Below are 25,871 nucleotides of genomic sequence, written 5' to 3'. Positions count from 1 at the left end.
TACCAACCCAATATTAAATATGTAGGTTGAGAAATATATTGAAGTATATAATATATGCAAGATTTGATGAACTTTATTTTTTTCTGGTATAATTAAACCTACTAGCACCAAATAATTCTGTGTTTATTTCTTCCCATGCATTCAACCTTGTAAAAGAGAAATAAATTAAATTGCCACCCAGGCATTATGCCCAATGTCAAGTTCAATGTATTGCAGAGCACTAAGATAAAGAAGGTAGATCATTCAAAAAGAATTAATTGAAAAAAAAAATCAGTAAAACATGTTATACAAGGTGGTATTTATAAAGGAATTGGCAAGATTAAAAGAAGCCTAAAAAAAAAATTAAAGGAAGTCTAAAGAAATCGTGAAGCACCCTGAACTTGAGGCAGTAGGAAGCAACTAACACGCTTAGATGCAAAGGGTAAGAGAGGGAACGATTATCAGAATGGTCTTTGAAGTAAGTCACATAGTGCTTGACAGAAGCTATGGACACCAGTAGAGAAACACATGTGTTAAAAAAAAATTCTCAGTCCAGCAGAGAGGAACATACAAGAATGAGAAACCTGATATCTCTCTCTCTTCATTCTAATATCTGATCTATGCCTTCCATTGGCTGAACACAATTGGCAGGTAAAAGGTCAAACAATAACAATAATGACAAAAATGGATTGATAAAATCCATAGAGGTCGGCTTTTACTGCAGGGTGGAGAAGGGTGGAAAGTAAATCTAGAATGAGCAAATGGGGAATATGTGAGACAGCACAAAAGCTCGGGTGCTTTCATGATGGTTCTGCATATGTACAAATGTGGCGTATTTGAGTCCAGAGACCAATGAGCTAAATGGTCCACCATATCTCCACAAACATATACAAAAATATACAGCGGTAGATCAAAAGCAGGATAACCTCATTCAGAAAGGCAAAAATGGATAAATACATCAGAATTTCCATAGAAATTAGGAAATTCCTGCTAGGAAGACTTAGTGAAGAAGGTCCATCCTAGGGAGCTCTACCTACTCCCCAGTAAAAGTGTTAGAAATTATATAAAACAAACATCTTAACAATTTAGAATCTATGTGTAGTGTAAGCACCTGATATTAAGCTTTTTGATTATAGAGAAAGTGACTAACATTAAACTTTTAATTGCTGAGGCATCCATATTAAAAGACATTCATCTTGAATAAACACATTGCCAGGTGTGTGACACACCCACTGGCAAAACCATCAGATGTGGAATTAGGTCACCAATGGACTGCTGACAAGGTAGCTCTACCCAGGATTTATCTGAATTAAGCCCTGAGTCTGCTTTCTGAGAGGCCCTGCTTCTCGATCTGTTTTCATTGGTCCCTTGCTCCACCTTGTAGAAGATTCTTTTCATCCCATTACCCTTTCTAGCCACATCTAACAAGGACATTGGGGAATATACCCTCCTTGGAGACTGTAGAGATTTGTCAGCCTTTGTCTGGCCTTTGAAATATTAAGAATCAAATGTGTTTTGTTTTGTTTTGTTTTGTTTTTACATCTGATACAGCTACATACTTCTTAGACTAGACTTAAGCTTTCATTGGAAATATAAATTTCTCAGAAACATGGTTCACCTTTATGGGACTTATCTTTATGTTTCTTTTTTCTTGGATTTATTTTATTTTAATTGATTGATTGATTGATTGAGGTAAGGATTTCTAACAGGAGAGCTACCCTTTTAACAAATTTTTGAGAACATAATGTAGTATTATTAACTATAGGCACAATGTTATACGGCAGATATCTAAAACTTATTCATCTTACGAGACTGAAACTTTGTACATGTTAAAAAGCAACTCCCCATTTTATTTTAATTTTTAATTAATATTATTGGGGTGACATTGGTTAATAAAATCAAATAAGCTTCAAGAGCACAATTCAATGATATGTCATATATATATTGCATTGTGTATTCAACATCCAAATTTAAATTTCCTTCCATCACCAAATATTTGACTAGCAACTCCCCATTTTGTCCTGTCCCAAGTCCCTGGAAACCATGAGATTCATGGTTTACAAGTATTTCCTTCCATTTCATAGGTCGTTCTTCACTCTGATTATTATTCCCTTTGCTGTGCAGAAGTTTTTTAGTGATGCAGCCCCACATGACTACACTTCTTTTATTGCTTGTACTTTTGGTGTCATAAGCAAGAAATTATTGCCACATTTCCTCAGTTAAAAATATTCTACAATGCTACAGTACTTAAAACAGTATGAGAAAATATTCAATTTTCATATATTGGAAGACATAATATTGTTAAGATGGCAATACTGCCCTGATTAATCTGTGGGCCCAACGCAATTCCTACCAAAATAACACAATTTTTTCTTCTCAAATGAAAGAGATAATTCTAAAATTCACATGAACCTGAAAAGGACCATGAACAGCCAAAACAATTTTGAAAAAATAAAATTAAAAGATTCATATTTCCTGTTTTCAAAACTGATTGATTACAAAGCTATAGTATTCAAAGTAGTGTGGTACTGTTGCAAAAATAGAGTTACGAAATAAAATCATGTGTCTATGATCAACTAATTTTTGACAAGAATGCCAAGCTCATTTAATGTGGGAAAATAGTTTTTTTTCAACAAATGATGCTAAGACATCTGGATAGCCACATGTAAATAATTAAGTTAAATCTTTACACCACATAGAAAATTTAACCAAAAATGAATTCAGCACCTAAATGTAAGAGCTAAAACTACAAATTTCTTGAAGAAAATAGAGGGGTAAAACTTTACAACTCATTCTTGGATATGACTTCAAAAGCTCAAGAAAAAAAAAGAAAAGAAAAAAGAAAAAAAAGATAAATTGAATTTCATAAAAATTAAAAATATTTTTTCTTTAAAAGACATTACCAAGAAAGTACAAATACTACCCAGAGAATGGGAGAAAATATTTACAAATCATATATTTGATAAGGGACTTTTATCTAAAAAAATAAAAATAACTGTTATAACTCAATAATACAAAGAAAATGAATGAAAGTATAAAATGGACAAAGCTTCAAAATAAATTATCTCCAGAGAAGATATACAAAAGACCAATAAACGCATGAAAATATACTTGACATCATTTAGTGCACACTGAAATAATTCATATTCACTAGGATGGCTAGAATCAAAAAAGTGAAATTATAATAAGTGTTGAGAATATAGAGAAATCAGAACCTTAATATCTGTAGATGGGAATATAAAATGCCACAGCCATTTTGAAAAACAGTCTGACAATTTCTCAACTTGTTAAAAATAATAATTTGACTTAGTAATTTCACTTCTAGTTCTATATCCAAGACAAGTGAAAACATGTCCACTCAAAAAAAAAAATGCATATGAATGGTCATAGCAGCATTATTTATAATAGCAAAGATGGAAATCTCACAAATATCTGTAAACTGAGTAGAAAAATAAAATGCAGTGTATCCGTTTGGTGGAATATTTTTCAGTCGTAAAAAGGAATGAAGTACTGAGACACACTATAACACAGATAAATCTTAAAAACTAGGCAAAATTTTAAAAAGCCAGTTGTGCAAGACTACATACTATGTGACTTCACTTATATAAAATGTCTAGAATAGACAAATGTATACAGACAGAAAGTAAACGAGTAGTTGCTTAGGGCTTAGAGGGTGGCTGGGAGCTTAGTGGGCTGATAGCTTAAAGGTAGAGGATTTATTGTTTTAAAACTTTATTTTTAGAGTAATTTTAGGTTTACAACAAAATCGAGAGGGAAGTATAGCAATTTTTTTATATACCCTCTACCCCCACACATTCATAATCTCTCTCATTATCAACTATCTAGAAGAGGACATTTTTACCAAGGATGGAACCCACATTGACACAACGTAATCATTCAAAGTTTGCAATTTACCTTAGGGTTCACACATTGTGTCTTACATTCTGTGGGTTTGAACAAAATATAAGAGCATGTGTACATCATTATAATATGATTTAGAATATTTTCAGTGTACTAGAAGTCTTCTGTGCTCTGCTTATTTGTCTCACAACCATTCCAATCTTTAGTAATAACTGACCTTTTTACTATCTCCACGGTTGTTTTGTTTTTTCCAGGATGTCATAGTTGGAATCATATAGTACATAGCCATTTCAGATTGTCAGTTTTCACTTACTAATATGCATTTAAGGTTTTTCATTGTCTTTTCACGGCTTGATCACTTATTTTTCTAGGGTGAAATAATATTCCACTATTCATATGTACCACCGTTTATTTATCCACTTTCTTACTGAAGTACATGTTGGTTGCTTCCAAATTTTGGCAAATTAAAATAAAGCTGCTGTAAATATCCGTGTGAAGGTTTTTGAGTAAAAGTTTTCTATTTATTTGAGTAAATACTAAGGAGAGTGATGGCTACATTGTATAATAAAAGTATGTTTAGTTTTATGAGAAACTTTCAAACTGTCTTCCCAAGGGTCTGTATCATTTTGCATCCTCACCAGTAATGAATGAGAGTTTCTGTTGCTCCACATCTTCACCAGGATTTGGTGTTGTCAGTGTTCCAGTTCATTGGTATTCTAATAGGTGTTCATGGATATTTCATTGTTATTTTAATTTTTATTTCTCTGATAACATATGTCCTAGAGCATCTTTGCATATGTTTATTTGCTATCTGTATATGTTTTTTGATGAGTTGTCAGTTAAGATCTTTGGCTCATTTTTTTAATTGAGCGTTTTGTTTTCTTATTGTTGAGTTTTAAGAATTATCCATATTTTTCAGATTATGGTTCTTTAATAGATGCATCTTTTTAAAATATTTTCTTTCAATCTGTGGCTCTTCTTCTAATTCTCCCCGCCTCCACAGCTTTATCAAAATATGAGACAATCAGTTGCTCATATTTGCAATTATGGTAGGTGTACAATAATATATTAGTTTTAGTTGTACAGCATAGTGATTAGAGATCTATATAACTCACAAAGTGATCACCCCACTAAATCTCATACCCTTCTTCCCCCTTACTTATTTATTACATTATTAACTATTTTCCTTATGCTACACTTTATATCTCCATGTCTGTTTTGAAACCATTCATTTGTACTTCTTAATCCCTTTGCCAATTTTCACCATACCCCCCCCAAACTTCCTCTCATTTAGTAACCTCAAAATAGTCTCTATATCTATGAGATTATTTCCATTTTTGTTGTTGCTGATTTTATTCTTTAGATTCCACATGTATGTGAAATCATGTGATATTTGTCTTTATCTAACCCATTTCATTCAGCGCAATACTCTCTAGGTCCATCAAGGCAGTATCTTGTTCCATCCCATTCCTTCTAGTCTGTGTGTATCTTTTAATCTGAAGTGAGTCTCTTGTTGGCAGCATGTGTAGGGGTCTTGTTTTCTTATCCATTCATCCACTCTATCTTTTGGTTGGAGCACTGAATTCTTTTTCATTCGAGATATTTGTTGATAGGAATGTAGTTATTACCACTCTTTATTCCTGTTTTGATACATGTTTTTCTCCTTAAAGAAGTTCCTCCAATATTTCCTGTCATACTGGTTTGGTATTGATAAATTCTTTAGCTTATTTTTGTCTGGGAAGCTCTTCATTTGTCCTTTGACTCTAAATGATAGCTTTGCTGGATAAAGTAGTCTTGGTTGTAGATCCTGGATTTTTATCACATTGAGTATTTTGTGCCAAGCCCTTCTGTCCTTCACAGTTTCTTTTGAGAAATCAGCTGCCAGTCTTATGGGTGCTCCCTTGTAGGTAACTAATTGCGTTTCTCTTTTTGCTTTTATTTTCTCTCTTTGTATTTAACATTTGGCATTTTAATTATAATGTGTCTTTGTGTGAGCCTCTTTGAGTTCATCTTGTTTGGGACTTTCTGAGCTTCCTGAGGTTGTGTGTCTATTTCCTTCACCAGGTTAGGGAATTTTTCCATCATTATTTCTTCAAATAGCTCTTCAACTTTTTGTTTTCCTTCAGGTATCCCTATGACATGGACAGTTTTACATTTAATTGTGTCCCATAGGCTCCTTAAATTATTATTATAATCTTGGCTTCTTTTTTTCTCTTGCTATTCTGAGAGTCCTTGGCTTCTCCATCCTCTATATTGGTGGTTTAATCCTCTTTTTTATTCACTCCGTTGCTTACCTCTAATATACTCTTCTTCTCAAATAATGTGTTCCTCATTTCTTACTGGTTGCCTTTCATAATTTCCATTTCTATATTAATGAATTTTATCTCTTTGTTAAAGTTCTAGCTGAATTCATCTACACTTCCTCTAAGTTCTTTATAACCAGTGTTTTGAACTCTGCATCTGTTAGATTGCTAGACTCTATTTTTCCTGGATATCTGTTATATTCTCTCATATGGTTTCTGCTTCTTTGTCTTCCTATTTTTGCTGCCTTTCTGTGTCTGTTTCTAGGTACCAAGCAAACCTCCTAACTCTCTGTCTTATTAGCATGGCTTTGTGTAGTAGGTGTCCAGTGGCTCAGTCCTGAGAGGGGTTCAGCAGTAGGACAAATTTAGCCGCAGATGGTGCCCTTCTGTGGCCAACTGTTAAGATTCAGCAAGCAATCCACAGATGCTGTGCTTATAGTTGCTTCAAGAAACCACACCAGAAACAGAGGCTAGCTGCCACCAGTGATTCTTGGTGCTGCTCAGCTAGGAGCACGGGACTCGTCAAGGACACGACTAGATGTGGCTTGGGTAGGGCTGCGAATTGGGGGATGTGGAATTTCAGGGAATCCTCTGGGCGAATTCACCTTTGTTACCCAGTTTGTTGACGTCTCAACTATGATGGCCCTGTGTTGGCACTGGGAGAGGGGAGGTCTCAACAGAGGAACAACGGATACCACCAACACTTCTGCCTGGGTGAATGCCTTACATGTGGCCCTTTCTCTGAGAACTCACTATACCCCCTATAAGTCCCTGATGTCTCCCGTGCAGCCGAACTGGCACTGGTGATCAGAGTGAGCAGGTATATCACCACGAAAGTCCACCTGCAGACACAGCCCCTTTATGAGGTGTCTGCAGCTGCCGCTGTCACTGTCTTAACCTCTGTTCCGCTCAGCAGCTTGGGACCTAGCAGCCTCGCATCTTCACTTCCTTGTGCCTTCTACCGTTGCAGGTTGATGAATTATTTCTCTCTCTAGTTGTAATGCTTTTGTTCATCTAGATCTTAGGTGACTTTGCTTGCTGTTTGCTTGGTGTTTCTGTCTCAAATTTGATGTGATTCAAGAGCGATGAAAAAAGCCTCTATTATCTATGCCATATTTTCCTGCCTCCTCTTCTAATTCTCTCGATATTGTCTTATAATTTTGCTGCTGTACCTTAAAAGACTTTATCATACAAAGGTCATCCAGTTTTTCTCCTATATTATCTTCAAGAAATTTTATAGTTTTATGTTTAGATGTCAGATCCATTTAATTTTCGTGAAGGATGTAAGATTTGTGTTTAGGTTCATGTATTTGTATGTGAATCTCCAGTTTTCCAGCACCATTTGTTAAAGAGATTATATTTGCTCCTTTTCTAAAGATCAGTTGACTGTATTTATGATGGTCTATTTCTGAAAATCTATTATTTTCCATTGATCTATTTGTCTGTTCTTTCCAATACCACACTGCCTTGGTTTCTGTAGCTTTGTGGTTAGACTTGAAGTCAAGTAGCATCTGTTCTCTATCTTCATTCTTCTTCTTAATATTGTATTGACTATCCTGTGTCTTTTACTTCTTTGTGTAAACTTTAGAATCAGAGTTTCAATATCCATAAAGCAACCTACTTGGATTTTGACTAGTATTTTATTGAATATATATTTATTTATATATATTTATTTTATTGAAAATATATATACAATATATTGAGTATTCCTTGCTAATGCACCCAGAGAAGAAGAGGAAAGAAAAGTTATTTATTTTGGGAAAAAAGACATCCAATGTTGGAAAGGAGTGGTAAGAGGACGCATCTTTTACTTATATCTGAGAAGAAAAATTTTGAGTTTATAATGATTAAGTATGATATTAGTTGTAGGTTTTTTTGTAGAGTATCAAGTTAATAAAGTTTTACTCTATTTCTTTTACTGAGAATTTTAATCATCAATTAGTGTTGGATTTTGTAAAATATTTCTCTCCATCTATTGATACGATCATGTGATTTTTCTTTTTTTAGTATGGTGCTGTGCTTAATCACATTATTTGATTTTCAGATGTTGAATTATCCATACATACTTGATATATATCCCACTTGGCCATGGTGTATAATTCTTTTATACATTGCTAGATTTAATTGTTAATATTTGTTGAGGATTTTTGTACCTATGTTTAGGAGAGGCATTGACCTGAAGTTTTTTCTTGTATTGTCTTTATCTGTTTTTTGGTATCAGGGTGATGCAGGCTTCATAGAGTATCTTAGGAAGCGTACTCTCAGCTTCTATTCTCTTTAATGGTTATGGAGACTTTTTTTGTAATCTTTTGTTAAAATTTGGTAGAATTCACTAGTAAACCTATCTAGGCCTGATGTTTTCTGTTTTGAAAGGTTTTTAATTCATTCAACTTTTTATTCATATATGTGAGCCTATTTAGATTGTCTTTTTTTATGTGTGTGAGTTTTGGCAGCTGTGTCTTTTCAAGGAATTAGTACTTTTCATCTAGGTTATCCAATTTATAGACAGTTGCCTATAATATTCTTTTATTATATTTTTAATTTCTGTGCTATCTGTAGTGAAGTCACCACCTTCCATCTCTGATATTAGTGATTCGTACACTCTCTTTTTCTTTCCTTAATTAGCCTGGCTAGAGACTTATTGATTTTATTATTCTTTAAAAAAAAAAAAAACAACTTTTGGCTTTGTTAATTTTCTCTGTTGATTTCTTTCTTTTTTTTTTTTTTCAGTTACTAATGTCTTTCTTAATTCTTGTTATTTCTTTTTCTCTGCTTACTTTGATTTAATTTGTTCATTTTTCCCCCAGTTTTCTAAGGTGAAAACTTATTGATTTTAGATTTTTCTTCTTTTCTAATATATGCACTTGATGCTACAAATTTTCCTTTAAGTACTACTTTCTTTATATCTCATGTATTATGATAAGTTGTTTTTATAGTATCATTTAGTTAAAGCCATTCTTAATCTCCCTTGAGATTTCTTCTTTGATTCATGTGTTATTTAGAAGTACATTGCTTAATCTCAATGCACTTTGAGATTTTTCTAGTTAATTTACTATTAGTGATTTCTTATTTCATTTCACTGTAGTCTGAACATAGTTATATAATTTCTATTCTTTTATATTTGTAAAGATGTGTTTTATGGCTCAGATTGCAATCTATTTGACTAACAGTTTGAGAAAAAAATGTGTATTCTGGTATTATTGGATTAAGTAGTCTATAGACAGAAATTATATCTAATCGATTGATGATATTCTTGAGTTTAACTATAGTTTTACTTATTTTCTGCTGACAGAATCTGTCCACTTCTGAGGGGTGTTAAAGTCTCCAACTATGATAGCAAATTCACCTATTTTTTCTTCAATGCTATTTTTTTCTTTTTTGCTTCATGTAGCTTTTTGTTCTGTTGTTCGGTTCCTACACACTAAGGATCATTATGTCTTCTTAAAGAACTGACCCATTTATCATTATTTAATGCTCTTCTTTATCTCTGATAACATTCTTTGAATCTACTTTGTCTAAAATTAATGAAGCTATTCTTGTTTTCTTTTGATTTGTGTTAGTGTGATATATTTTCTCCATCCATTTAATTTTAATTTATATGTGTCTTTATATTTAAAGTGGGTTTCTTATTGATAATATATTGTTGGGTCGTGTCTTTTGATCCATTCTGACAATCTCTGTCTTTTAATTGGTGAATTTAGACTACTTATATTTAAAGTTACTATTATAGTTTGATTAATATTTACCATATTTCTTATTGTTTTCTATTTGTTGCCCTTGTTCCTTGTTCCTAAGGACTTTATCAGACTTTATTTTTCAGTCCTTCGTGGTTTAAAACAAGCATTTTACATGATTTCATTTTCTCTCTTTTCTGAGGATATTGGTTACACATTAAAAATAAATGGTTGCCATAGAGTTTGAAATATACATTTACAAATAATCCAAGTCCAATTTCAAGTAGCATATACCACTTCACATGTAATGTACCTTATAATGAGTAAACAATCCTAATTTCTCCTCCCATCCCTTATTTCATTGCTGTCATTTATTTCACTTATATATAAGTATATATAAATATATATGTTTTATAGATATTGATAAACATTAGATATATACATAATCATCCATAATTGAATATATTGTTGTGATGTTGCTATTATTATTTTGAATAAATATTATCTCTTGGATCAATTAAGACAGAAACATTAAAGGTTTTATTTTACTTTCTCTTATTTCTTTTTCAATGCTCTTCCTTTCTTTATGTAGATACAAGTTTCTGGCCTACAGTATTTACCTTCTCTCTAAAGAACTTCATTTAAGCATTTCTTGAAAAGCCATAAATTCTCTCAATTTCCGTTTGTCGAGAAAGTCTATTTTACTTTCACTTTTGAAAGATATTTTTACAGGGTACAGAATTTTAAGTTGGTGGGCTTTTTCTCTTAATACTTTAAATATTTTGCTCCACTCTCTTTTTGCTTACATTGTTTCTGAGTAGTCAGATGTAACTCTTATAAATGTTTCTCTACAGTAAGTTTTTTTTTCCACTCTAGCTTCTTTCAGAATATTTTCTTTATTTTTGATTTTTTGTAATTTTAAGGTGATATGCCTAGGTGTCATTTTTTATATGTTTATTTTTGTTTTCTTTTGTTTTTGGATTATCCAGCTTAGCATTTTTCGAACTTTCTGGATCTGTTGTTTGGTGTCTGACATTAATAGGGGAAATTTTCAGTCATTATTGTTTCACATATTTCTTCTGTTCCTTTTTCCCTTTCTTCTTAAATTCAATTGATGCTTATTTTATACCTTTTGTAGTTGTCTCACAGTCCTTGGATTTTTTTGTTCTGGGTTTTTTTTTGTAGTCTTTGCACTGTTTGTTTTCAATTTTGGAGATTTTTTGTTTGTTTGTTTTTGTTTTTTTTAATTGAGTTATCCTCAAGCTTAGAAATTTTTTTCCTACCTGTATCTAGTCTACTAACAAGTCATCAAGGCATTCTCCATTGTCCATTTCTGTTAAAGTTTTTTTTTTTTTAAATAATCTTTAGCATTTTTTTTTTTTGGTTCTTTCTTAACATTTTTGCTCTGTAAATTGCCCGTCTGTTCTTCATGATTTCTACTTCATCCATAAGAGAATTTAGCATATTAATCTTATTTGCTTTAAATTCCTGATCTGATTATTTTAATATCCCTGCCATCTCTGGTTCTGATGTTTACTCTGTCTCTTCAAAAAAAGTTTTTTTCCCGCCTTTTGGTATGCCTTGAAGTTTTTTCTAGATAATTAAATATAATGAAGCAGGTAAAAGAAACTGATGAGAATAGCTCTTTAGTAATGTGGTGGTAAAGTGTTTGGGAGAGGAGAAACATTTCATAGTCCCATGATTAGATCTCAGCCTATGCCTCTGGACTACGAACTTGACAAGTATTTCTGTTTTCTTCTACCCCTTAGGTGGAACCAGGTGGCTAGAGAGGGCTAGAGTTGAGTATTTATCTCTTCCTCAGGTCTGTTAGGCTATGATAAAACCCCAGCAGGTTGGTTTTGGTTAATGAGTTTTCCCTGAGGGTGGGCCGTATTAAGGATAACATAATGCTCTGACTATATTTCAAGATGGTTTATTTTCCCTCTCCCTTCTGGGAGTCCCAGGGGATGTTTCTCAGATATTTATTGTGGGACTCTAATGGATCTCCTGAAAGTAAATCTAACAATATTATGGAAGTCTCACTACTATGATTGGGTCCCCTTAGAATTTTTAACTCTCAGAGTTGTTCAAACAGAGCCTCAAGCAATTCGTCAATTACAATTCAAGTTTTCCTACCCCAGCACTCTTTGTCCATAAGGTTTTTGGCTTGCGAGTGAGTGTCTGCTCCAAGTATACTGTAACTCCCTGTTTTCTCTCTAACTTTAGGGGCAATGGTTTGCCCCGAGTCTGCCCCTTTCCTATAGATGTGAAAAGAGTTGTTGATTTTTTAGTCTGTTTAGCATTTTTTCTTGTTAAAACAGACTGTAAACTTTCAAACTTTTTACATGTGAAACTTAACGTAGCAAATCCCAGATTTCTTATTGAAGTAATGAAATTATGATAGTTGTAATAGTTGCACACATCTGTAAATAGAATACAACTGTTACAGAACTCAAAGGGTTCATTTTGCCTGCTCATGTCAAAGACCAAAGAGACATGGAAAGGAGTTTGCATCAAAGTAGAGGTTTATTTAAGAAAATGTTGCCAAGCCTGGAGACACAAGTGAACTAGTGCTCAAAGACCTGGCTTCCCAGTGGCCTCTAAGAGATAGGTTAGTTAGGGGAAAGCTCATTAGTACCCAAGGGTGTTTGGGATGTGGATTCTACTGATTGCTTCAGGCTAGGGTAGCAGGCAGTTGATTGTTACATTAGGTCCTGATGTCAGTCATGGCATAGGTCAGTCTGGTTTCAAGGGGATCCTGGTAAGGTTGTTCTGCCTTAATGGGTGTGGAGCTGCAAGATGTTATCTCTAGTATGACCAAAACTCTGTTCAGGTGGTCAAGAGACTTGAAGTTTTGTTCCCGAAACTGTTTGATGCTGACCTAAGTGCTTAATGATTAAGGAAGTGATGGTGTGGTATGTAGGATAAGGAAAAAAAAGAAGCAAGTGAGCCCAAGGCCAGTTTGAATCAAGGAGGAGAAGAGAAAAAAGTTATTTTAAAGTGAAGATTTACAGAGTTACAAAACCACAAATTGTACTCTAAGCTGGTAAATTGTTGGTAAGTGAAGTTTATCTCAATAACATTATTTACACACACACACACACACACACACACACACACACACACACACACACCCTAAATGATAAACTTATTTTGCATGTCTGTATCCTTGAGCTACTTCATACCTGTCTATCTGGAGAGTATGTGTAAACAGTGTAATTTATGATGAATATCTGCCTTTTTTATATATGTCTCGTGCTTCATTAATTGGTAGACAGTCAGGCACTAGATACCTACATGATGGACCCCCAATAAAAACCCTGAAATCAGGCTCAGATAACTTCACTAAGAGATAATACTTCATACATGGTTTTACATATTATGCTGGAGAAATTAACCATGTACTGTACTAATCTAACAGGAGAAAATTTTTGGAAGCTTATGACTAGTTTCCTCCAGACTTTTCCTCATGCATCATTTTCCTTTGATGAGTTTTTTTTTTTTGTCCATTTTCTGTAATAAATCATAATTATGAGTACAATGACTTCTGAGCCCTGTGGGTATTCTAGCAAGTTACCAACCCCTGTGATGGTCTTGGGAACCCATGACACAGTCATTCAGATGAAGTTGTATATAGAGATTATTTGCCCTTTTCCCTCTAATCGGGAACATATAATTCCAAAGACTGTATTGGTATGAAATGGGAGTGTGTAGAAAACTCATGGCTATGTTAAACTTCTTACTGAAAGTGACACAGAGGTTAAAAAATTTACATGGTCCAAAACTTCTGGACAGGGCATCTTGGCAAATGTATAGTAGTTCATGAACTCTTTGGTGAATGATGATGTCAAAAAGAATCATTGTTTTTGTAATTTAAAAAGATATTAAAGTAGATCTTCTGAAATATCTGACATACATGTGAAAGAATTTTAGAAGAAAAATTAAACAGGTTGTAATAATCAGAAAGCTAATAGAAAAGTAAAATGAGATGTGAGTAGAAATTTATCATAAGAAGTTAAATGAACCATGTCCATCTTATAACTTTTGATACAATCTGATGTCAGTGCAAGGGTTTATGCAATAGATTTTTTAGATAAACTTTCTTATATATACATAATTTTATTTGTATTTTACAGTTACAAAGCTTAATTAGGAAAGCTTAAATAGGAAAAAGACACTAAAAAAAGATGAGAGACATATTTAAGTTTTGTAAATTCATTGAAAGAAACAATGGAAATATTAAAAATGTAAATTTGTCAGTGTTTTAATAACTGGAAATAAAATTATTATGTTTAAAATACGGTATGTTATTTCTAGTATGCTATTATAAGTAGGAATTACAAAAGTTCTCTAGTTTTCCAAAAACAATATGACATTTTTTAAAGAATTACTAGCATATATAAAATTTTTGCTTTCTTTTTAGAAACTATATGTAAAATTCTGGACTCTGAGGTATTTATTTTTACTTAGTTTTATCTTATAGCCCAGAATTTCCTAAAAGCATTGCCTCTGCATAAAGCTATCGATAAGCAATGTTTGAACTTAAATCTGGTAATAATTTATCTCGATCAACTTACTATATCAATTTGTTGAAATCCTCACGGTTCTTCAAATTTACCAAGAAATTATGTATGTGATGTTAACAAGAAAAAAATTTTCATAGTAGCATACTAATATGGAATATTTGTGAAAGAGAAGTGAAGCAACAATTAAAGAAAGCATATTCAAAAGCTAATAATGAAACAAAAGAAAGATACATTACATGATATCATGAGAGGAGGGAGAGAGAAAGAACTTAAAAACTTTTTAAAAAATACACACAATCAGGATGTATAGGCAATACAGCAATAGAAAGTAATTAAATAAATATATTTGTATAAATACAGATATAAAATTATTTCTTTTGATAATTATATAAGAATTATTATAATTTTATGCATAGTATATATTATGTATATATTTTTATATACAATGCTTATATTATGTAAATACATAAGTATGTGTATATAGATAAAAATGGTTAACTTCAAAGGAAAAAGAAATTGGGAAAAAGCATATACCAATTGTAGCAAACAGAGTTGGTTTTTATCACGGAAACAGACAGCAACAAAGTAGAAGCCAATTTGCCAGCAGGGTAGGCAATATAGCAATAGGAAATAAATAAATACATACATACATCTATAAATAAATATAGATCTAAAATTATATATTATATTATAAATATATGTATATATAGGTATGTACAAAACTATGTATATAACTGAATATATTTTTGTGTATATATATGTGTATATATATATATATATACATATATATATATATTAGACACTGAAGCAAAAAAAGAAAAATTTGAGAGAACCTACATCAATTGTAGCAAACAGACTTGGAAGCAGGAAGAAAAATAATAATTTAGACTTAGGTAACTTTAATAAAATGCTGAGTAGGAATGTAGTAAATGGTTGAAAATTGTTACAAATGTCTTAAATGCTATTTTAAAGAATTAAATATACAATTATATAGTTCTTTAATTTTAAGAGAATAATTGAGAAAATAAAAGTTGAAGGAATTTCTGATAAAACAAATTGCAAATTGGCAAAGCTCTCTAAAAGCCATTTGCTGTGAAATGTTGCAACTTTGAAATGAGCATAATGATCATTAAAGATTAACAATTTAAAGAAACTCAATTTTTTCACTAATCCAGAGTTTATAACAAAAAGTAAAAGCTTAGTTGAAACTGTATAGAAATAAATTTCAACACAAATTTAGGAACTTTAAGAAAAGAACACTGTAAAATAAACTCAAGTTTCAGCAAAACAGTTCATATTATTTTTTTAAATTATCATTTTAATGAAGTGGTCTTCTCCATTTAGGGTATGGTTTGTGTTCAGGGTGGCAGGGGGAAAATATTTGAGCATGTGTATTTACAAGAATATGTAGTGCAAGTTCTGATATATTTTTTCAAGACGAACATAATTATAATTAAGTTTAATTTCCTTTGTAGATAACATATATTTTAAGTCACAAAATACAAGTGAGAGCATTTTTGCCTATTGCATGTAAACCTCAAAAAAATAGAGAGAACATTCTATCATAATTTTTTACAACTATGCTATCTATTTATCTATCTATGTATCTATTCTGTATATACTTAGATTTCTCTATCATCAAGTATATTTTTCCATATCCTGCATTCAGTGGAGATTGGCAGGGTATACTCAGTGTTAAACTATCCATTCAATTCCAAAACTGAAAATAAAAGTCAACACATATTCTTCAAGTTTTGTAAATTTAAGATGTTATGTATCAATCACACATAGAGTTGAGATTGAGACTCTTCAGAGAGATCTATATGATAAAATCATGAAAACAGACTTAGACTTGCATTCATGGAAAACTCCTGTAATTAAAAATGCTTTGGTGAATGAAGTAAAACATTTTAAGTAAGACATCATACAAAGTTAAAGTTAAGGTTAGATAAATATTTAGAAAACTCAGAATCGGAATGATTGAGTTTCGTTTTTGTTTCTATTTTTTAAGGAATATCATGTACTAGTCTAATTTACAAAACACCTAAAAATACTACACAAGTTTTAACAGCTGTTGCAATGTTGTCATTTAATTGCTATAACAGCTTTATCAAATTCTCCTTTCGAAATGTTCCGTAACTATATTCTTTCATTCATATACATATATATACACACATATATATGTGTGTATATATATTTACTTTATTAGATAATCCTGGACAAAATTTTATATTATAAAATACTTAATGGAAAATAGTTTATTGCAGCCCTTACATCCTCCTTTCTGGCAAGCAAATGAACTGCCAAACAGAGTAGCCATAAGAATTCTTTCCTTTTCTGCTAGAAATCCCTCTACTTTGAAGACATTATTTGCTAAACTTCTACAATGTAGTGACTAATTCAGGATATAAAGGCAGCTGAGGAAGATTATGCAATACTGGAAAAATGTCTTTCACACTTTCTTTTCTTTGAAAGTACCATCCAGATACTAAACACTATCATTTTTCTTAAATAAAAGGAGATATATGTACAGGGAAGAAAGACCCATACTAATTATATTAAGATGCTCCTCACTCTCCTTCCTCTCCCATCACCCACTGTGAAGCTGTTAGGAACAGGTTTAAAAGGAAAAAATGGAATATTCTGAGAGTAAATAAAAGGAACCAACATGACCGGTACTCCACAATTTACTATATTTATTGTCCTCCGTGAAAACTCCTATACCCTATCTGCTTGATTTGTTCTCTATCCCATTGACTCATCAGCCCCTCAGAATCACCACTTGAGTCTCAACTTCTATCCCTTGAGCCCCTGCTTGCTCCTCCCACTTCACCTTCTATTTACAAGAGAATTAGCCCTCCGGCATGGGTGTTATGAATAGTCAACTCTACTGGAATGTTAGAGCCACACAGTAAGGAAAACCGGATTTTGTGGCATACAAAGTACTTTAGAATGCATTATTTTAAATAAGATCATTGTATATGACCATTTTTCTGGTACTTTCAATTGCCTTATTGTGCTTCAGGTACATTTTTTTTTTTTTTAACTTAAAATAGTTAAAATAGGCCAGCCAAAGAGATTATTAACAATTACATATGGCATTTTTTGAGGGAAGCATATGTCTACATTTCAGAAAATATATTTTTTTAATTCTTTGTTTTTAAGATGGTATGTTTCTACTGCATTCCAAATGTTTCCATGCTGTTGACAGATCCCATTTACTTCCATACTCCTGGCATTTTCCACTCCTTACTCCCTCCCCCCCGCCATGGGAATTTGGGGAAAATAATTTGGCCATGCTTAACTGTCTCAAAACCTTTTCTTCATTTTGGTTAAAGATACCTTTAAGGTTTGACTTCTCTATGTATGAGTAGTAGCTGATCATATCCTCCTCTATACACATACACACTTACACACACACACACACATTCTTAACCAAGCTACCCTCCTTCAACTTATGTCTTATTAATATTTAGATTGTTATTTTGCTTTCAAATGCTTTACTTGTTATCTGTTTCTCAACAAATAGTTTAGAAGAAAATAGAATAATAAATAGAATAAATAAAAAAGATGAAATAAGTAAAAATAAGTAGGTTAAATAGCCTAGAATCAAGTTGAAAAAGAACAGTAATATATATTGAGTCACTCAAATAGCAACAAAGTTGGTTCAGAGATAAGAAACACTAAGATATAAAACAAAATATGAAAATTTGGGGGAAAACATACAAGGAGAGGATTTGATGGAGCTTTGGGCCTTATGACCTTAGCGTGCATAGGGGCTTAGTGTATATTGGGGAAAGGGTATTTACAGTGGTGCTATTGGATTTTCACTTCTGTAACTGAACTATAGGCTTTAGCATTCAGACTGCCTTGGCAGATGACAGATGCAAGGGAGGATTAGGAACAAAGGCATGGACCACATGGGCCTCAGCAAACGCATGGGTGGTCTTGGCCAAATGCGGGGGACTTTAGGATGCAGTCTGCTGCAGCGCGATCTTCAGCTACACTTAGAGTATATATGCTGGCAGCCAGGGCTTTAGCAGATGTCTTGGCAGATGCTGGCAAATCACAGAGGCCTTAGTAAGCAGGCACAGCTGAGGCAAATATACAATTATAGGGAAAAGAGTATCTTCACAGGCCACTTAGGCACTGGTTGGCAGAACAATATTTGCTACTTTAAAACTGCATCGGCTGCATTCCACATGTGTTAGCAACACTAGGGAGGTTCTAGCTTTTAAATTATGAGTTCCAGACCTAAGAAAGTAGTGCTATATAGGATCCCTTATCTCAATGGAGTCTTCTAGAATAGAAGAATAAAACAAGATAATGGGAAAACACTAAAAGAAAGCCAAATAAGAAACAAAACACCACTTAGCTCACTATTGCAGAAACTGCAGCGACAATGAAATGCTGTTTAAAGTTTGTAATATTAATGTGTCACACGTGGATTTTTGTTAGCCCCCTATGGGCTCATCTTCAGTGGCTGTCTTTTTAGATGAAACCAAAGTAGGAGGGTAAAAGTTATCTCAGAAGCAGGTTTCTTAGATCTAGGATTGTGCACTGCAAGAAGCAGTGAAAATGATCCAGAAATGAAAATACCTGTTTATATTAGGGTGTGGTCTCTATGTCACCAGATGGAACCTGTACGCAAGTCAGTGGTGAAATGCCAGCAACACAGACTTGAAGGGGAAATGACAATCAATATGATAATCGTGGCTACATCATTAATCATGTGATAGGAATGATTTTAGTTCAGGAGATTTTGAAGACATAGCACAGAGTGAGTTATCTCCAGGTCATTCCAGGGAGACTAAATTCAAGATTTACTGCATCTTCTCTCCTTTACTCTCTTAACACCAAACCTTCAGTATGGTCTCAAACTTTGTGAAATGAGTTCTGAAAACAAAATTTTATTATTAGTAAATTTTATGTTCTAAATGTGGAGAAGAGAATTCTTTCTATATTGGGTAGGCTTGGGTCCTGTGTTATGAAATGTTATTTGAAATATTAAACACTTTGGACTCTATAAAAGTGAGACACATCATAGCCTTGACATTAAGCTAGTACAACTCCAAAGGCTGCAAAAAACTACACGTGTTTCCACGAGAGATGTTTCTTGTTGTAGCTACTAAAAGAACAAAACTCAAGCATCAAGATCCATCCATCTTCCATAATTGGAGGGTGTTATATTCAAATTTTTCTCATCTCTTTGTTGCTGACATTTTATTGCAATATCTATTTTTTTTCTTATATATTGGCTTCAATTTCATTGTAGAGCCTAGATGGACTATATTGGACTAAAGGAATGTATATTAGTTATTTGGGAAATAGAATGGAAGATGCCTATTTAACTTTAGTATAGTGAAGACTTGCAGTTGATCCAATTAATGTTTTGTTTTATTCTTTTTTTTTTTTTAAAATCGATTTGCATCCTTCAGTGATCCCAGGTAGGTAAGAAAAAAAAAATGTATAGTAGTCGTGATTAGCAGCCTGGCACTGGGAAGGTGGGACTGCAACTGTCCTTAAGTGCTTTACATCTTTTCCCAAAGGGAAGTCACCAGAGCCTTTGTTTGGCTATAGTTAATGGTGACACCCAGTTAAACGAACAACAATAAAATCAAAGAAAATTGTGACATATTAAGATACTGATATTAGTAAGAACACATCTTTTCTTTCCTAAGGTTTTCTTCCTGTGACAGGGCCTCAATAACTGGGAATCTCATAGCCTCTCTCTTTCTCAATGGAGATGCCATGCCTATCTAATGGGTCATTTTTGGAATAACAATTTTGACATAATTAGCTCATCCCTTTTTTTCATTTTGAAAATGAGATGCTCATAGGGAAAAAAAGCATTCCATTTTGTTGAAGATTTTGTTTTTTTTGCAAATCCCAAACGTAATCCAGGCAGACCACCATTTCTCCCCTTCCCCTCAACTCCAATCCCCAAGTTCTGCTTTGGGAAGACTAGCCCCTAATACTGCAATTCATCTGACATTGTGAATAAGTCTGAAAATCTGGGGTTCAATTAGCAGGCCTGCTTGACTGTCAGACTAACATAACTGTTCCAGTTGATCATTTAGCAGCTCTAGAGCTAATATTTTGGCCTCTTCATTTTTTGTCTTATTTATCAAAATTTTTAGAACCCAGGTGGTGACAGAATACTATTTATTAGTTTCTTTTAAAAACACAAGCTTTTATAACACAAGCCATTGTTAAATTTCGGTTGCTAAAAATCTGCTGTAATTCTGCAATTCCTTCTATAAGTAAAGCCAGCAGAAAATGAAACTTTAGCTGCGGGCTGTTTCTTCTAAAACACATGGCAACTGTGAGCAAAATTCACTTTCATTTAAGTCAGTGTATCTCAGAATATAGGGAATGATGTGATCAGAATTATGCAGACATAAAAAAAAGTAGTTCATATTTAAATAGATACAAACAATTCTGATTTTAGATACTAAGTTATACTGATGTTGATAGAGTTTTTATTCATGTCCAACGAAGAAAAGTGACTACTTTCATGAAGAAAGAACTAGTTAGAACTATCGAATTAAGATTTTTGGTTGAATTTGTTATCTGAAAATTGTTTATATAATTATTTAAGACAAAAATTTGCTTATTATTATTAAATGATGTTTTGGAAGGTCTAAGGTTACAGTGAAAAACATTTTTTTTTTTCTTTTTAAATGATTCAGAGTGGAATATGTGGCAAGAATAAAATCCCTCTAGGGTTTTTGGAATGAAGGCTAGTAATGAAAGCATGGAACCTAGTTTATGAGTTAGAAGGATAATATGTACCATAGATATAATAGGAGCACAAGTGGGAAAATGAAAAATATAGAAACCTTGTGTGCCTAAGGAAAGGCACTGACATTTTCAAATGATATTTGATAATGCCATTTCTGTAAATATGTTTTAAGTACAGAAAGCTTTTGCATGAAAAACCTGTAGAAAGTTTTCTTGGGAAATCTTTAGAGACAACTAAGAAATCTTTAAAAAATAATGTTGGTTTTGACTTTATGGAATATATAGCATGATATTCTAATGTATGCTGATGTGAAACATTGCTCTGATGTTCTATTAACTTCTACACTTTCCTATTTCTTTCTTATTTTCATTAGGACTCAGTTTTAACTTTTTTAATTTTTTATTTTTAGGGTGTATATCTGATCATGGTGCTGAATTCTTTCTCTTCCCTCATAATCATACTGAAAAACTAGTGTCTTATTCATTACCAACTAATAGAGTTTTAGATGACTTCATTCTTATGATGCAAGTTGCTAAGATAGTCAATCATATAAACTTGGTTATCACAAGTGGAACATTTTTATACTGAATAATTTTAAAAGTTGTCTAAATGTATTGTTGTGACTCACATGTGATCTTTTAATTTCCAGGTGGATTTTATATTATAAATACATTTTTGAAAATAGCTAATTTACCATTTTTTCCCAAAATTGTCCAGGAGTAAACAATACCTGATAAAACTGTAACAAAGCTGCTGTGGAAAAATGTCATCTTTAACATTTGGCTGTGTATCAAGAAACATTTTGTAATATTATTTTCTTTCTACTTAAAGAGCTCTGTGACCTTAGAACTTGGTTGTGAATCTCTTTATGTCTCATTTGTATATATTGAATCAATTTATTCTTTGAAGATGATTGGTTAAAATAATCTGTATAGCTCAAACACAAAACAAAATTAAGTAACCATAAGAAAAATATCAGCATGGCTCCAGAATGTCCTAGATCTCAAATCTTGTTTTCCACATTCTGGGCAATGGTACCTAAGGTCTCCACTTGAGGACTCAGGATCACCAAAATCCTTTAAATGAATGAAAGAATGAATGAATGAATGAATGAATGAATGAATAAAGGCTTTACTCTGAATAAACTAGGAATCTATACATAAAATATATTTGGTTCATTATCAAGTTCTTGTGCTTTTGTCTTGAACTTGGAATCTTTTTCTGAGCATTGCATTCTCAAATCTGTGTTTCAAAACAGAACTCGTAATTTCTCTTTGGGTATCCAAATATGCATTTTCTTTTCTCTGATACTAGCTTTCAGAATCCTGGTCATCCTACACTCTTGCCAATCTAACTCCACAGATGTAGTATATATCTGCTTGACTTCCTGCACTTAATTTTTGTTTTCTGGAAGCAATCCCACACAATATAGAGTGCTTGAATGCTAGTTCTATTTCACATAACTCTAAATTGCTTTTCAAATCTTAAAAAAATAATAAACTCTATTCTGTAGTACCAAATCATGTAGTACTGCAGTTCAGAATTAGAATTCACATGACTGTGTGTATGTGTGTGTGTGTGTGTGTGTGTGTGTGTGTGTTGTAAGGACTTAAATAATGGACTTAGGAGCACATCTAATGAGATATTGAGTTGGGACAAGTTGTTCTGATCTTAAAATTCTAAACTAGAATTTAAAATGATCTTGACAAATTATTGAAGTCATCCATCAAAAACAGCATGAAATTTAATGGCAACAAGTGTAGAGTGGTACATAGGGGAAAACAACTAAGGATGCATGGAATAACGAGCACAGTAGTGACACTAAGCAACTCCGAAAAAAAAAATATATATATAAAACTGTAGGGGAGAAAAGCTGGAAATTAATCGGCATTAAACTGTTGTTAATTTTCAAGAGCTGATATGACACTTAGATACACGGTATTATGAGCTATCATAGAAAAGCAGAGAAGTAATCTTTTGGCTCTGTAAAATCTGAGGATTATCCTCTTCTAAATTTTTCCAGTAGTGAGAACTTTATTACTGCAGTATGTTTACTTGTTCTGTAACTATTAAAACCCTACTGTGTAGAGTGTAAAGTACTACAGACTGTCATTTGAAATTTCATCTTAATTATCATAGGTAGCAAAGTAACATTCTTGTCAAGGTAAATGTTTCTTGTATCACATTCTGTAATTTTATTGTATTCTGTAGTAGACATCTGTTATATTTTGTCTGTCCACATCTTCTTCATTTTAGGAATTATCTCTTCCCTAATGGTGAAATAGTTTAATTTGTCACACATCCACAGCTTTGCTGTCACTGGCCAGTCAGACAGTGTGAAAGACTGAAGAATGACCATCTAATCAAAGATGGGCTGTTTCTAAGTCATTCCAGGACTCTTATTAGGATTATAAAGATACAGCTCTTTTCTTTTCTCTGTATCTCTCACTATAATTATGGGGTAAGCTTAGAAATTTGTTGACCCTCTTGGCTTCTCTCAGTGGAAAATAAGAGTTCAGAGTTGGGTGAAACAAGATACCATCCTAATGATATCACTTAAGTCCTTGGATCAAAGTGGGCTGAAGTAATCCCCGACCATGGACTTTTAAGTTAAATTAACCAATAGTTTTTGGTTTTGTTTTTATTTTTTTTGTTTTGGTTCTTTTTTGTTTGTTTTTTTGCTTAAACTAATTTGATTTGGATTTATGTCACTTGCAACCAAAGCATTTAGACTAATACTTATTCATCCTTGTCTATCTTAATAGAGCTATACTGTAAGATAATACTCTGGGTAACGACTCCCCTCCCCCAAACACACACACACACACACACACACACACACACCACACACACACACCACAAAGATAATGGAGATTTTACTGCCAATTTTATGAGAAAGAGGCACATTTATAGCAAAACAAGCAAAATATATTAGGCAGGATTTTGGTATATCTGAGAGGTGAATCTTATTTCCTATGAGTTTTAATGTCTGTAATTTAGACCTAGAGTTATGAAAATATCATGGTAGTGGTAATGAATGCCAATATGATACTTATAATGAAAGTGTGATGGCTAATTTGATGTTTTATCTTGCCTGAAATACAGTGTTCCCAGATATTTGGTTAAATATTATTTCTAGATGTGTCTGGAAGGGTGTTTGGATGAGATTAACATTTTAATTATCAAACTGATTAATGTAATTGTTTTCCAATGGTGGTTAATTTGATGTCAACTTGACTGGCCACAGGGTGCCCAGATTAAACCTTACTTCTAAGTGTGTCTTTGAAGGTGTTTCTGAATGAGATTAGTATTTAAATCTATGGACTTGGTAAAGTAGATTGCCGTCTCCAACGTGAACAGGCATTATCCAAACCCTTGAGAATCTGAATAGAACAAAAGGTAGAAGAGGAAATAATATTTCCTCTTTTAGTCTGCTTGCGTTCATGTGTTGGGAGATCTTTCTTCTCTTGTCCTTAAACTGGGATTTATACCCTCAAGTCCCCAGTTCCAAAGGCCTTCATTCAAACTTGGACTAGAATTATGTCACTAATTTTCTTAGGTTGTCTCCAGCATGTAGACAGAATATTGTGATTCTGCTCAGCCTCTATAATCTAATGAGTCAAATCTCTCTCTCATTCTGTTTCTGTTTTCTGTTTCTACAGAGGACCTTATTACACTATCCTCAATGTGGGTGAGCCTTATCTAATCTGTTAGAATAAAAAACTGAGTAAGAAAAATTCTCTCTCTGCCTGTTTTCAAACTATTAATTGACCTTCTCCTGCCTTCAGAATCTGACTTGGATTAGAATTCAAACTATCATATCTCCTAGATCACAGGCCTTTGGACTCAGACTAGAACCCTGCCTTCAGTTCTTCTGGATCTTCAGGCCTCTGACTGCAGATCTTGGGACTTCTTGCCATAAACTGCATGAGACAATTTCTTATAATAAATCAATATCTATCTATCTATCTATCTATCTATCTATCTATCTATCATCTATCTATCCGTTCATCCATCCATCCATCCATCCTATTGTTTTCATTTCTCTAAAGAACTTAGACTAATACCAAGTTCAGTATCAAGAACAGTATTACCCTGAGAAATTTCTGTGACGATGGAAATGTTTTCTTCTGTTTTCTTCTAATAGAGTAGTCATTAGTCATGTGTGGCTATTGAGTACTTAAAATGTGATTAGTATGATTAAAATGCATAGTTTTAAATTTTACCTTATTTTAATTAAGTTAAATTTAAATAGTCACATGGGGTTAATATCTACTTTTTGGATAGCACAACTTTAGACAGCAAGCCATATTAAAGCCATGCTATTTCTTGGATGTTACTTTCCGGACTCATTTCTTTCTATTCTCCAATGTCCTTTTAGTAATTGTTTGTTCACTACTTCAAGATGCTTTATTACTCTTATTATTTTTTTATAAGGAACAAATTAGATGGTCCTTAGAAATGCTGATAAACTTTGTTGCTCAAGCAGTAGAATTATAAGGTAGTTTAATTTACTATGGATTCACCAGGAATCAAGCAAGATCATCAAGTTCTTTATAGTTCGTCATCTCAGCTATTGAGTTACCAACACAGCTCCTTTTATTTGGTCAATCAAGATCAAAAACTGGGTCCTTAGTTGGTTTCTATTTGTTAGTCTGGCCAGACTCATTCCATAGAAGGGCTCTGTTATAATCCTAAGCAAAATGATATTAAATATTAGTACAAATATTTTTTAAAATTCTTAAAACAAGGGGATACAAAGATGACTAAAAACAATCGTGTG

The sequence above is a fragment of the Rousettus aegyptiacus genome, unplaced genomic scaffold (genome assembly GCF_014176215.1).
Source record: "Rousettus aegyptiacus isolate mRouAeg1 unplaced genomic scaffold, mRouAeg1.p scaffold_m13_p_4, whole genome shotgun sequence".
In the NCBI taxonomy this organism is placed as follows: Eukaryota; Metazoa; Chordata; class Mammalia; order Chiroptera; family Pteropodidae; genus Rousettus; species Rousettus aegyptiacus.
The sequence above is the reverse complement of the archived record's forward strand: the minus strand, read 5'-3'. Positions refer to the sequence as shown.